This window comes from Orbicella faveolata, unplaced genomic scaffold (genome assembly GCF_042242905.1).
Source record: "Orbicella faveolata isolate gen_17 unplaced genomic scaffold, um_ofav_v1 contig_27, whole genome shotgun sequence".
In the NCBI taxonomy this organism is placed as follows: Eukaryota; Metazoa; Cnidaria; class Anthozoa; order Scleractinia; family Merulinidae; genus Orbicella; species Orbicella faveolata.
In genome coordinates this window covers 6,085,001-6,096,905 of record NW_028301555.1, presented here as the reverse complement: position 1 = coordinate 6,096,905, position 11,905 = coordinate 6,085,001, and the positions used below count along the sequence as shown (strand labels likewise).

Genomic DNA, 11,905 nt, shown 5'->3' with positions numbered 1-11,905 from the left:
CTTTTGTAGTATGATTTTCTCTTTTTTCACCTCACATCTGCATGTACTCTTACAAGTTTTACAGATTTTTTTTTTTTTTGATTTTCTGCTTCAAAACTGTCTGCTATGAATACTTATACAACATTTACGCTAATACAACCACATACAACATACATACACATACAGCCACACAAAGGATAACAAGAAGCTTAAGGAAGCTGAAAACTACGGTGACTTAGAAGGGTCATCGAAAGTATGTGTTTATTTTTTGTTTCAGCACTTAATAACTGTCGATCGACACTTATAACTGACACGAACGACACGACCGAGGTACGTAAGATTTTATTTAGCGTTGAAATTAGCTTTTAAAGGCGTAGAATCTTTGTTGAATATCATATTTTTGTTGCCATTTGTGAAATGTACATAGAAGCTGTACAATGTGTAGTTTCAAAGGATGAAAGAACTTTCCACAACGAGCAGAGCACGGACTATTCTGTGTTGTTGATGAGCAGGGACAAAAGTCGGACCGAATCTACTCGGATCGCTGATTTAAATAATAATAATAGCAATAATTGAATTGTTCCAGTCCGTACCTGGCAAAGTTCAAAATTTAAAATTTTTGCGTGTATTATGGCCTGGCCAACTGCCATAATACTCACATTGTATTTACCTTTCATTAGATGGCTGAACGGGCCATATCCTTAGCCTCGGATGAGAACCTTCGGCAACTTGGAATAGTTGCACAAGGTGATATACTTGCAGTAAGGGCATTTGCTACCACCCAGTTAAACAAGAGACCTCGTGTAGACTGTTGTAGTGAAGAAGGCCAAGACGAATCAAGAGAACAAAGGAAAAAATGTTAATTCAGAAACTAGTTCTTGGAAGAAAAAAGGTTGGTGGCAGAGGCTCAGCTAGTAGCAGCAAAGAAAGAAAGGGAAAAGCCCTGGGAGCACCATTGCCTAAAGTGAAGACAAGAAAGGTAAAGCTTGCTTAGCAACATTTTAACCAGGAAACAGAGCGATATGCTATGGTTCGAGAGAGCACAGGAGGAGGGCAGAAAGAGATGTCCATAGCAGTTACAGGTGACTATACTGAAATTCTCTACCTCCTGATCGACCTCTTTTTTTCCAGATGGAAAGAGTTCCAGAAGTCCATCATGTAAAATAGAGTTTTACCTGGCAAACTTTAGGTGTGAAGTTATTTGTGAAGATGACTTTACCCTGGGAAAGTACATCTGCAACAACAAAGTATCAAAGCCCGGACTGTATTTATTGTCAAAACTCAAAATAGACCCGACAGAGCTCAAGACATATGATGTAAAGGATGACCTGAACTTTTATAACTCAGCTTCCACTCCAAAACAGAATGATCAGTCAGTATGTTTAGAAGATGTTAATGGCAAAGATGAAAACGAGGTCATGACTGATCAACAAGAGAGTCACGGTCAGCATCATGTTCATGTGCAAGATTACCCAGATGAAAGTGATACTGAAGTTGTACTGAGAGGCTTTGGCTTAGTGGATAATAATGATTATTCCTTTCTGTTTGACGACGGAACTTTGCTGTTTTCTCTGTGAAAGACCTGGTTCTCGTAGAATCCGCTTTAACTGACTGATACTAAGGCAGATTCCATGGTATATACATAACGAGAAAGGCAAGGATTTCCACATAATTGATTCCCATACAAAAATATCTTTCCATCAGAGAATCACGATCACGGCCATGATTCTTCTGCTTTGGTCTAAAAAGTGAGGGTTCAAACAGTGCACTTCGCATTTTAAAATGCAAACAACCAACAGCTTTACAGAGATAGAAACCCTCTTGAAACAGTAAACGAATTCAATGAAAACAAAATTGAACAGCACCTGGAAGGAGCGAGCGAAGGAGTGACACTAGAGAGAACCATGCGACGAAAGCGTCCTGAAGAAATTCCCAAAACCTTCAAGGTAGGTTTTGTATCGATTTATACTTCATCAAATTCGTTGGCCAAAACCTTATTAACTAAATGTAGGTAACAAACAAGATGATAAAAGATACTTTTGAAGCTGATTTTCTCTCTCTAAAGCCTGTTTGAGCCAAATACTAGAGCTCTCAAAATTACCAATTTTTGCAATTTTTTGCAATTTGTCCCGTGTGTCTTCAGCACCCATGGCCAGAATATAGTTTTCCCCAAATTGATTTTATGATGTTTAGAAACGTCAATATCTGTGTAATCTCTGCTGCTAATTTGCATTGGTTTATGTGGAAGGAGTACTTTCGGAGAAATTACGAATATGGTTGTGCTTTTTTTTCCTGCTTGTCAAAATGGCTGACAGGGAACACAGTAAGACGAGCATTTTCTTCTTGTTTATAAAACCCAAAATACTTTAACGGCAAATTTTATGAACTGGGAGAGTGGCTCTATCATCTGTATGAATTTCATTTGAATTGGTTCACATGCACCCGAGAACCAGACTCGTTTACTTTTACTTTTTGAGAGTGGAACTTTTGCTCAAAACATGGTCCTGAGGCCGACGTCATCTAGTGCGGTTACCATGGCAACGTTACATCTGTCGATCCAAATATGTTTTTTTTTTGTTTATCCCCCAAGGTAACCTACCTCCACAAAAATGGAAGGGGGGGTTAAAATTTTTCATTTCCAACTTTGCCTCACTTTCCTGGAGAATTGGTCTTAAAAGAACATACAGTATTCCACGGACTTCTCTCTTTTAAAAGGCTTCCTATTCGGACATACAAATTTACAAAAGCTTCGCTCTCCTGCAAAACATTCCTGTTCTCGAAAGTGACTTAACATTTCTTTGCCTCTCTCCTCCCTTGTAGTACGTTCGCATCGACTCTGACGCTGAGGGGGAGTGTGAGGAACCGTTATTTCCCGGGGAGGGTGACTGTCGTTCTTCTCATGATCAGAAAGAAGATGAGCGGGAACGATACACTTTTAGCTTTGTTTAAGGTACGTCACGATGTCTTGGCGCAGCGGTATTCCGTTATAGGTACTTTACTTGCAAAAAATTGTGGACGGTAAAATTTCGAACGTTTTATTTCGGACACTTTTTGTTTCATTTTTAGACAAATTTCTGACAAACATTTCGGACAGTCTGCTGAAACAAAGCTGAAGTAAGTTAAAGCCAACAAAACACAAATTAGACTGAAAAAAATATCTACGAAAATGATAGTTTTACTGCACCCTCGAGATTTTACAGATACACCATCAAGCCATTAGGTATTTCAAGCCTTGTCTCAAGTAGAATTCGCTCCATAAAGTCGGGCATCAGTAAAGGAAATTAAGAGCTCTGGCGCTAGTTGAAGCTTAAAAAATTGGACAGTTTTATTTTCGGGCACTTTATTCGTCCGAAATTAAAATCGTCCAAAATTTTTTACAAGTAATGTTTGTTGCGGTCGAGAATGCTCAAAACCAAAACATATCTGGTCTGCAGGAAACCTTTTCGATCGATAATGGTTATATTTTCTGCGGGTTCTTATTATCTCCCAATCACATTGCCAACCACTCTGGAACAAATAAAACATCAAGTTTTCTGATCTTTTCTAAGTTTCGCTTTGTTCTGTCTCCCAGGAGCCACTGTATTTGGACAGGAGTGTAATTTACAGAGACTGTGGTAAGTTGAAGAAATAGGTCCGCAATGCGTATATATATAAAAGGATAGTCTTATTAGAAAAAACTGTTTTAATTGAGCAATTTGTAAGGGTTTAATCTCAAACTTATCAATAATTCATTTGGCTTAAATAGGGGAGATCATAACCGTGACGTTGGTTGTGGCTTCCTCTGAAAAGATATATCAAACATTAGAGACAGTGGCTCACCACATTTCCAAACTTTTCGAAGTTCGTCAAAAATACTCTACTGTGAGTCGTATTTTCAACTCTCCCCTCAATATTTCGAAATGTGATAAAACGCGGTCTCTCTTGTTTGAGATATCACATGAAGTATGGCCTCTCATTGGCTGCATACTGTTTTATTTTGCTGCAGAGCGGAAGGATGCCTTTGAGATCATGTCAATAGGCAAAGAGACGTACGTTTTCAGAGCATCTACCAGTCGCGAGTATCGAAGATGGCCGAAGGATCACAGGCTTGAAGCAAAAGAACTTGGAGGATGGAAGAGACGACGTCACGAACTTCCCAATATCATGATTAAAAATCTGTAGATCTATTCCTGTAAAGATAGCATTCATGTAAACACTGGCTACAACAAGTTGCATGACAACCCATATTTAGGTCGTCACACTACGCTTCTTAACTGGGGGAATCGTTGCGTGACAATGCCTTCAGAAGGAGACTACCTCATGACGAACAGATTGAAAAGTATAGATAGAACAATCCCTCACGTACAACCTTTACTAATCATTTTTCTTCCGACCATCTCGAAAATTGCGGCAACGCAAAAAAACAAAAACAAAAACAAAAACAAAAAACAAATAAACTCATGTCACTTGTCGCTTGTCACTTGCTAAAGAATACAATATATTTTGTGACCATGCCCCGTGTACATTGCACAGAGAGAATTGTAAAACAGAAAAATGTAATATATTGTACAAATTTATCATCCAAAATAAATTATGAATAGATTATCGTGATAACTGCATAAGCGTCTCATCTTCGAGAACATGTACAAATAAAAGAAGTTTCCGATCGTACCAAAGTTAAAAAAGTTTGACGCCTTAAACATTTCAATATTTAATTAAACACCTTTAAAAATTTTCAAAATAAACCCAACATATGAATCACAGCTTTTCTCAACTGGAAGGGGTTTATCTGCATGTCTACTGTGTGAAAGCGTCAAAGCTACAGCTAATTATGATTAGCAAATATATCGCCGTTTGAATTTGTGAGTATCGAGACAAAACGGGTCCAGTTCCAAAATGACGAGATTGGGCTCTCTGAAGCTCATTGACCCAATGACCAGTTTCTAATGTTTTAATATCGTGTTTTAATTTAACCGAGTTAAAGAGGTTTTCCCAAACAGCTGTAGTGCGCTAAAAGGGAGGTGCATATACATTGTAATTCGCTAGAAATATTGGGAAATTAACAATTAACAAGCTAAAGGGGAGCATTCAAAATGCTACAGAAAATCCACATAGTCAAGACGGCAAAACTTGATTTCATAACAAAAGTTGCGAGGAACATGCGTGGGAACAACAGAAAGTTAGATACAAAATAATCTCTGGAAAAACCGCAAATCGCAAGAGGGCACTAAGATACATTGGAGGGCTGGAAAAAGCGCAAAACAGAGGTCGCGTAATGTAAGTGAGGAACGCGCAATGGGAAAATCTCAATTACTGGATAAGAATATGCATTAAAACAGGCACTGATAATCAACACAGGATGCAAAAGAGCGAAGCACTTTGAATTAATGACCAGAGTTGCATGGAAACGTGCACGAAAAGAAAGTTCGATACAATGGATCCTCTGGAAAAAGCACGAATATGGCGAGTGCGTAATGCGGTGGAAGCGGGGGGAGGGGGCTGACACACACTGGGGAACGCGCGAGCCAATGGGCAAGGGGAGACGTGAAAAGAGGCAAGAGATAATCAAATTAAACTGATGATCAAATTTACTAGGAGTAGCGTATTGAAATGAAATTTAAAGCTCTGGGAGTGGCGCCAAAACAAGGGAAACGGAAAGCGGGGTTGGGGGAGGAACACAACCGGGAACCCTCAAGTTAATGAACACAGAGACTAAAGAAAATTGTGGTAGGACAATGCAAGTTGATTTTCACGATCAAACTCGAAAGGAAACGCGTTAGAGCATTGGAACGGGAAAGGACAGTCAATGTAACCGCTGGAGATAGCGCTAAAAGCAGGGAGAAACTGCGCTGTTAACATGAAGCCTGAGGAATTGAATTTTTTCGCGTTTTGAAAATTAGTGGGAAAGTATTCTCTCGTCAGTATGAATGATCAAGGGATCTGTGTAGAGTTTTTAGGAGTATGTGTATTCTAATTCTTCCTCTTGGCCCGAGAACTATGGGATCATCTGTTCGCACCTGAGATGCATGGGACTATATGTGTGGGACCATCTATACCCAAAATTGTAGGGGGACTTTGTTTTTTAAAGTGACCGTTGTAGAGAGGTCAGGGTTAGTGGGTGGTGCTACTGTACTCGTGGTTCGCACATGTCGTACCGTCAATTTTGCTTAACGGACTGATAGAGAAAACTTGACATTCTTCGCAATCTAGTGGGTTTACGGAGGCGGCTGAATACAGAGGTGAACAAGATTGCAGCTAGCCTGTAAATACTGTTGCCTCTGATACCATATAATCCAGCATACACTGAAAAGGTCATTTATTTTTTCCCCAAGATCTGAACCTATTAGGGGAAGAAAAAAGCTCCCCGCAAAACTTGATGCTGGCACTTCATGGTATTCCTTTCAACAATCAAACAAACAAGCAGTCATCCAGGAATTTGTCAGTTGGAATTTGCGGTTCTGTATTTATAATGTTCGCAAGAAGATGAGCCGAAGTTTTTCGTGTCTTGTTGAATAACTGAACCTTAAACTCTTTGATAATGGTGGAATTTGGTGATCCACAGTTTTTGGGGACGGCTTGCCCTCCCCTCTCCCCACCTCTCCCTCCCGTCCGCCAACCGCTTTTTCCCTGTGATCTTTGCGAGCGCAGTTCGTCTCCGCCATCTTGAACTTGTGAAAGGTAAATAGTGGAAAATCGTGTTTACCGTAATTTCAAAGGTTTGTCCAAAGGCTTGGATCAGTGAGCTGATGTTACCTGATCTGAGGCATAAGCTAAATTTCTTTACTTTTTCAGTTTTTTTGCATGTTGAAGCCATATTGTGGAATGAGGAGATGTTGTGTTTGAAGACCTCCGGAGGAATGCACGCGTAAGGTAAGCTTTTTAACCACCTTTAATATTTAACTGAGAACTACCAGACTAGGTAATAAGACAGGACGTAAACGTGACATTTGTGCCCATCAGAGATTATTCTGCGTTATCAGGGATAAATAAACCAACAAACCTTAAGCGCAGTATTTGTTGAGATGTCCCCATTAGAGATGAGTCTGTTTACATCAAGCTGATTAGGTAACTTCAAAGTTACCGAATAAAGCTGTAATATTTGACTTTTAAAATCAGAATCGTCACTTGTTTCTCTGTTTGGATCTACCACAGGCCGTATTTTGTACAGATTCTTAGTTCTTAGATAATTTATAAAGGGAAGCAAAAGAGGCTCTTGTTTGGATCATGTTGGTGTATTTGCAGACTGCAGACTGCAGACTACATTTAAAGCTAAATGTCACTCCGGTTAGTCTGAATATTACTCAGGTTAGCCTGAATAATTCTCACATTAGCCTGTTTACAGTGTTCACGGTTTGCTTTCAAAAATGGAAAGGGGAATGCAACATAACATAGTTGTATTATGCAGCTACCAATGTTATGCCTGAGGGGAGGGGGGGGGGGGGGGTGGGACCCACGGGATAGGGTGGGGACTTTGATCAGAAGCAAAAATTTGGAATCAAACTTCCTAACCCTTGGGATAAGATTTCAATTCAAAGTTCCTCACCTTGGGAAAACGTTTTGAGTTCAAAGTTACCCACCAGACCGAGAATTTCAAGCCATCTGAAGTAAAGAATATGTGCTTGCATTTGACAAGGTTTTCCATTGATCATGCTGCTCCAGTGAAAGGCAGTGGGGAGGCTCTGCTCTCTTTATATATTAAAATTATATATTAATGAAGCTGCGAAAGCAAGCTTCAATTTGACTTTGTTTTCTTTAATAATTTGCACTCAGCTGATGAATTCACAAACCCCAAAATATTACCACTCACTATTCTAGAGTCAACGTGTTTAGTCATTCTAGTTTTTCATAGAATCTAACAATTTCAATTATGAATGTTAAAGTTTATCTTGGTTCTTTCTTCAAGTCATTATTGGTCCTCTTGTTGTAGTTTCAACAAAGTGCAGTACTCTTCAATGAATTTAAAAAATTTATCTTACCTTTCGTTCCTCCAGTTTATTGCAACTGGAAAGCGTGGAAAACATGCTCGAACTCCTGGGAATTCTGGGTACTTTCAAGATAGTGGAACACTCGTATCCAAGCTCCCCGCATTCAAAACCCTGGTCGCTTTCATCGTTTTAATGTTGTTCAAACTTCCCGACCCTAGGGCCAGCATTTTTTAGCATTGTTCAAACTTCCCAATCCCGGGGCCAACATTTATGTTCAAAGTTTGCTAAAATTCCCCACGTGGGGTGCGCAAAGACGTTCAAAGTGCCCACCTGGTCTCTTGGTGCCCCCCTCAGGCATAACACTGATAGCTGCATTAGTTAAAAATTCTGCAGTCTGCAGTCTGCAAATGTCATACACCATGATCATGTGTACCAAAAGCACCCACAGTAGAGTGTCAACCAGTGTATTATATTTGCAGACCCCAGTTGCAGACTACACTTTGGCCTAAATAGCGCTCGGTTTAGCCTGAATAGTGCTCAGGTTAGCTTGTTTACAGTTAGCTTTCGGTAACAGAAATGGAAGTACAATATTGGGTTAAAAATCTCCAGTCTGCAGTCTGCTGTCTACAGTTTGCAATCTGCGGGTGTCATACACTGAGTGTCGAAGGATTCAGTGATCAACGTTTGATCAAAATTACCCTACAAGGGTTGGTACAGCGACATGCAGACTACTCTAAACTGTGGAAGAATTCAAAATGGCAGGAGCCAAAAGCTTCTTCTTGTTTTCAGTAACTTCACCCTTGTTCGTGTTATCTCCCTCCTTAGGTTTTACAACTTTGTTTGTCTAAACATCCAAATGCCATTTTCTCCTGAAGCAATACAACACAAGCTTGGCTTATGTGTAGTAACAGAACCAGCTAGTAAAGCAGACTTTTAGTGAAGAAGTGATAAGTTCTAAATTCATTAAGCACCTTGATTAAGTTTACTATGATACAAATAAACTTTAGTAGAAGTTTTAATTTTAGCAATAGGAATAAGCTTAACCCCAATTCTATATGGATTTATTTTAAAAGTCAGTGCTGTGGTCCAAGGAAAATTACTAGGAGCCTAAAGGTGCCCAGCACTTCAGCTTATATCAATGAAAGAAGTAAGTTTTTCCGGTCACCCAAAGGCAGAAGTTAGTCACCTGTGGCACCCGGGCACTTCTAGAGCACAGCCCTGGAAGTACACTTTGATGGCATGAAAAATATTAGCTAAAACTTTCCAAATGCACAGCTACTCAAACTACAGGCAGAAGATCCAATACAAAACTAAAAATATCTCAACAACAAACACTTTGTGCCTGTGTCCTTGTCACTGCTTCAGGGGGTGTCTGGAAAACCCGAATTGCGAATAGTGAATAGTCACGATTAGCAAATAGCGAATAGTCCCGAATAGTGCGAATAGTCTCGAATAGTACGAATAGTGGCGAACAGTGATGAATAGTTGTCAATAGTCACCGCTTTAGATCTAATATCATGCGTTAATTAATTATCCAAATAAGCAACAGAATTTCTGTGAATTTATTACCTTTTCTTCTCCGGACTCAGGCTAGGGCTGTCCATCGCCAACATTAAGAAAACAGAAAACATAAGGATAACCTAATAGAGACGTAATTACGTTTTTGCAGTGGTTAAAACAGAAGAAACTATGTTTAGAAACACCTTTTGTCCTGTTAAGCATCTGTGCTTTTTAGCGGGAAAATCCTATCCTACGTTGCTGCAAGGTTGACTGCAAGATACTGGGTACCTTATTTGCTACGATTTGCCACTATTTGCCACTGTTCGCCACTATTCGAGACTGTTCGCCACTATTCCTACTATTCGCTATTCATTATTCAGGACTATTTGCTGTTCGCTATTCACAACTATTCGCTATTTGCTATTCGGATTTTCCAGACACCCCTGCTTCAGGTGACAACCGTGTGACAACTTGATGACTCTGGTGACACTGCTGTCTGTTAGAGCTTGATAATGACTTTGTGTCAAAGAATCAATTTTTTCCAATTAATATTTTTTCATATTTTTTTCATAAGGTCTCAACATGGTCTATCTGAAAACTAAGAGAAATCTTATTCTTTAAAATTGCCAATTTAACCCTTTAATACCTTTAATACCAAACTTTCACCAAAAATACCATTTTTAACTGTTTAGTCAGGTTTTTTGACTGCCATGATGTTAAATAAGCCTAGTAAGTTTTGCTAAGAAAGCTTTTTTTTTTTTTTACCAAAAGGAGAGATTTTGCGAGGATTACATACAAAATTGAGCAATATTTTAATCCCGGGCGTGCGCATAAGCCAAAATTTGGACTTTTTTTTTTGCCATTAACTGTTCTCAATTTTGTTTGTTGCCCCTTTCCTTTCTTTTTTTCTTGGCCCTTTTACTCTGGCTACCTTTTGCATTGCATATTCTTTCTGGCTGCCGTGAAAAGTTGGATGTTAATTACGGGCGAAGCCTAGAAATGGACCTTGATCAATCATAGGCGTAGCAGACCATTTTACCACGGTTTTTGCACCAAAACTGATAAGTTAAACGTTGTTTTTCGATTTGCGACATCAGAATGTCGTCGATATCTAAACCTGACCATTGTACAGAAAGGCCTAGCCTAGTCTACTATCTGCTTATCAAGAATATCTGATGACATTTAAATTGATGATGCCACAAGTGATACAAAGAGCACGACCATTAATTACGCATATATGTGTAATTGGGGCTCAAAGGGTTAACAAATAGATTCCATGTTGCTGTGCATCTGTACAATAGTAGATCGCAGATGAGGTCAAAATGTGGTAATAAATATACGATGCATGAGACAGTAGTTGAGTGTGTCACTGATGTTCTTACCACATTTTGATGTCTTCTGTGATCTTTTACTGAACAAGCACCTGGCAACATGGAATCAGTTTTAACCAGTGGAGAAGCGAAGAAGTGTTTTAATAGGTCCCTGCGATCAAAAGTAAGAAATAATCAAAATGTGAGAATAATTTGACTTACATAATTTAGGTTATATGGACACCTGAAGCAAAACTGTCAATGGTTAAAGTTCTATGGGTTCTAAAGTTAAATAGATCAGTCAGGGGGTTATGAGACAATACTAGAACAAACATTGAGTTCCCAGGGTAATAATATTATAATTGTTAAATGGGAATTGGCTGAACCAGATAGCTATGTTTTTTTAGGTCCAAACTTGTGTGCTTCAATTAAACTTGATATATTAGGCAGATGAATCAGTTTGACCTGTAAAACTAATGTTGTTTTTTGTTTGATCAAGGGATCTGTAACACTGGGAAGATAAGAGGAGAGGGATTGGGACTTACATGAAGACCCCTAACAATTTCTGGAGACTCAAATTAAGCATCGTATCTTAACAATCACTGAGCTGGACTATCAGACAGCAGTATGGTAAGTGCACATATTGGCCTGTGATCACAGAGGTTACTGGGAACATTTCAGTTCTAGATGTACAATATGGCAAAAAAGATTAGTCTAACATCAGAATCACACTAACAAGATATTATCTAAGAAACTTGTTTAGGAACTTGGGCGTTTTGCATGTACCAAATGGACTTTTTGAACAAGAAATATGTGTATAATGAAAGAACTGGCCCAGATTGGGATTGGTTCTACCCAGCAAATTCTCTTTCTGAATTTTTTGATTGGTGAAACAGGAGGTTAGAACAGAAATGTAGTTACTTATTTATACGCCTAGGCTGAGACAGCCACTTTCTGAGAGTAAGGTGTCTTACCAGAGTACACTGGCCAGGTTCCTTGGGTTAGGAACCAGTTAGCACACCACGCCAGCCGTAGATCCTTTGCGTAAATGGCGCCTAAATTTGAATGACAATAGTTTATACATCCTTAGCCTCGTATTCATGTTTCAAGACAAAGGATTTTTGTACATGAATGTGAGGCTAAGGATATATAACTGACCGATTTTCCAAAAACATGCCCGCTATTTTGGCGCAAAGTCTTTAACACGGTTTT

At 39.1% G+C, this 11,905-nt stretch overlaps 1 long non-coding RNA gene across 2 annotated transcripts in view; it reads left to right on the top strand.

The window, feature by feature from the left end:
- The first annotated feature begins 6,589 nt into the window (after window positions 1-6,589).
- The window catches only part of LOC110055548 (uncharacterized), a 10,113-nt gene continuing 4,797 nt past the window's right edge, over window positions 6,590-11,905 (top strand). The window contains exons 1-3 of one of the 2 annotated variants that reach the window (XR_016209424.1): window positions 6,590-6,636; window positions 6,751-6,828; window positions 11,193-11,323. This is a non-coding gene — a long non-coding RNA (uncharacterized LOC110055548). Of the gene's footprint in view, window positions 6,675-6,750; window positions 6,829-11,192; window positions 11,324-11,905 lie in introns of both variants that reach the window. The other variant, XR_016209425.1, reaches the window with a different exon arrangement.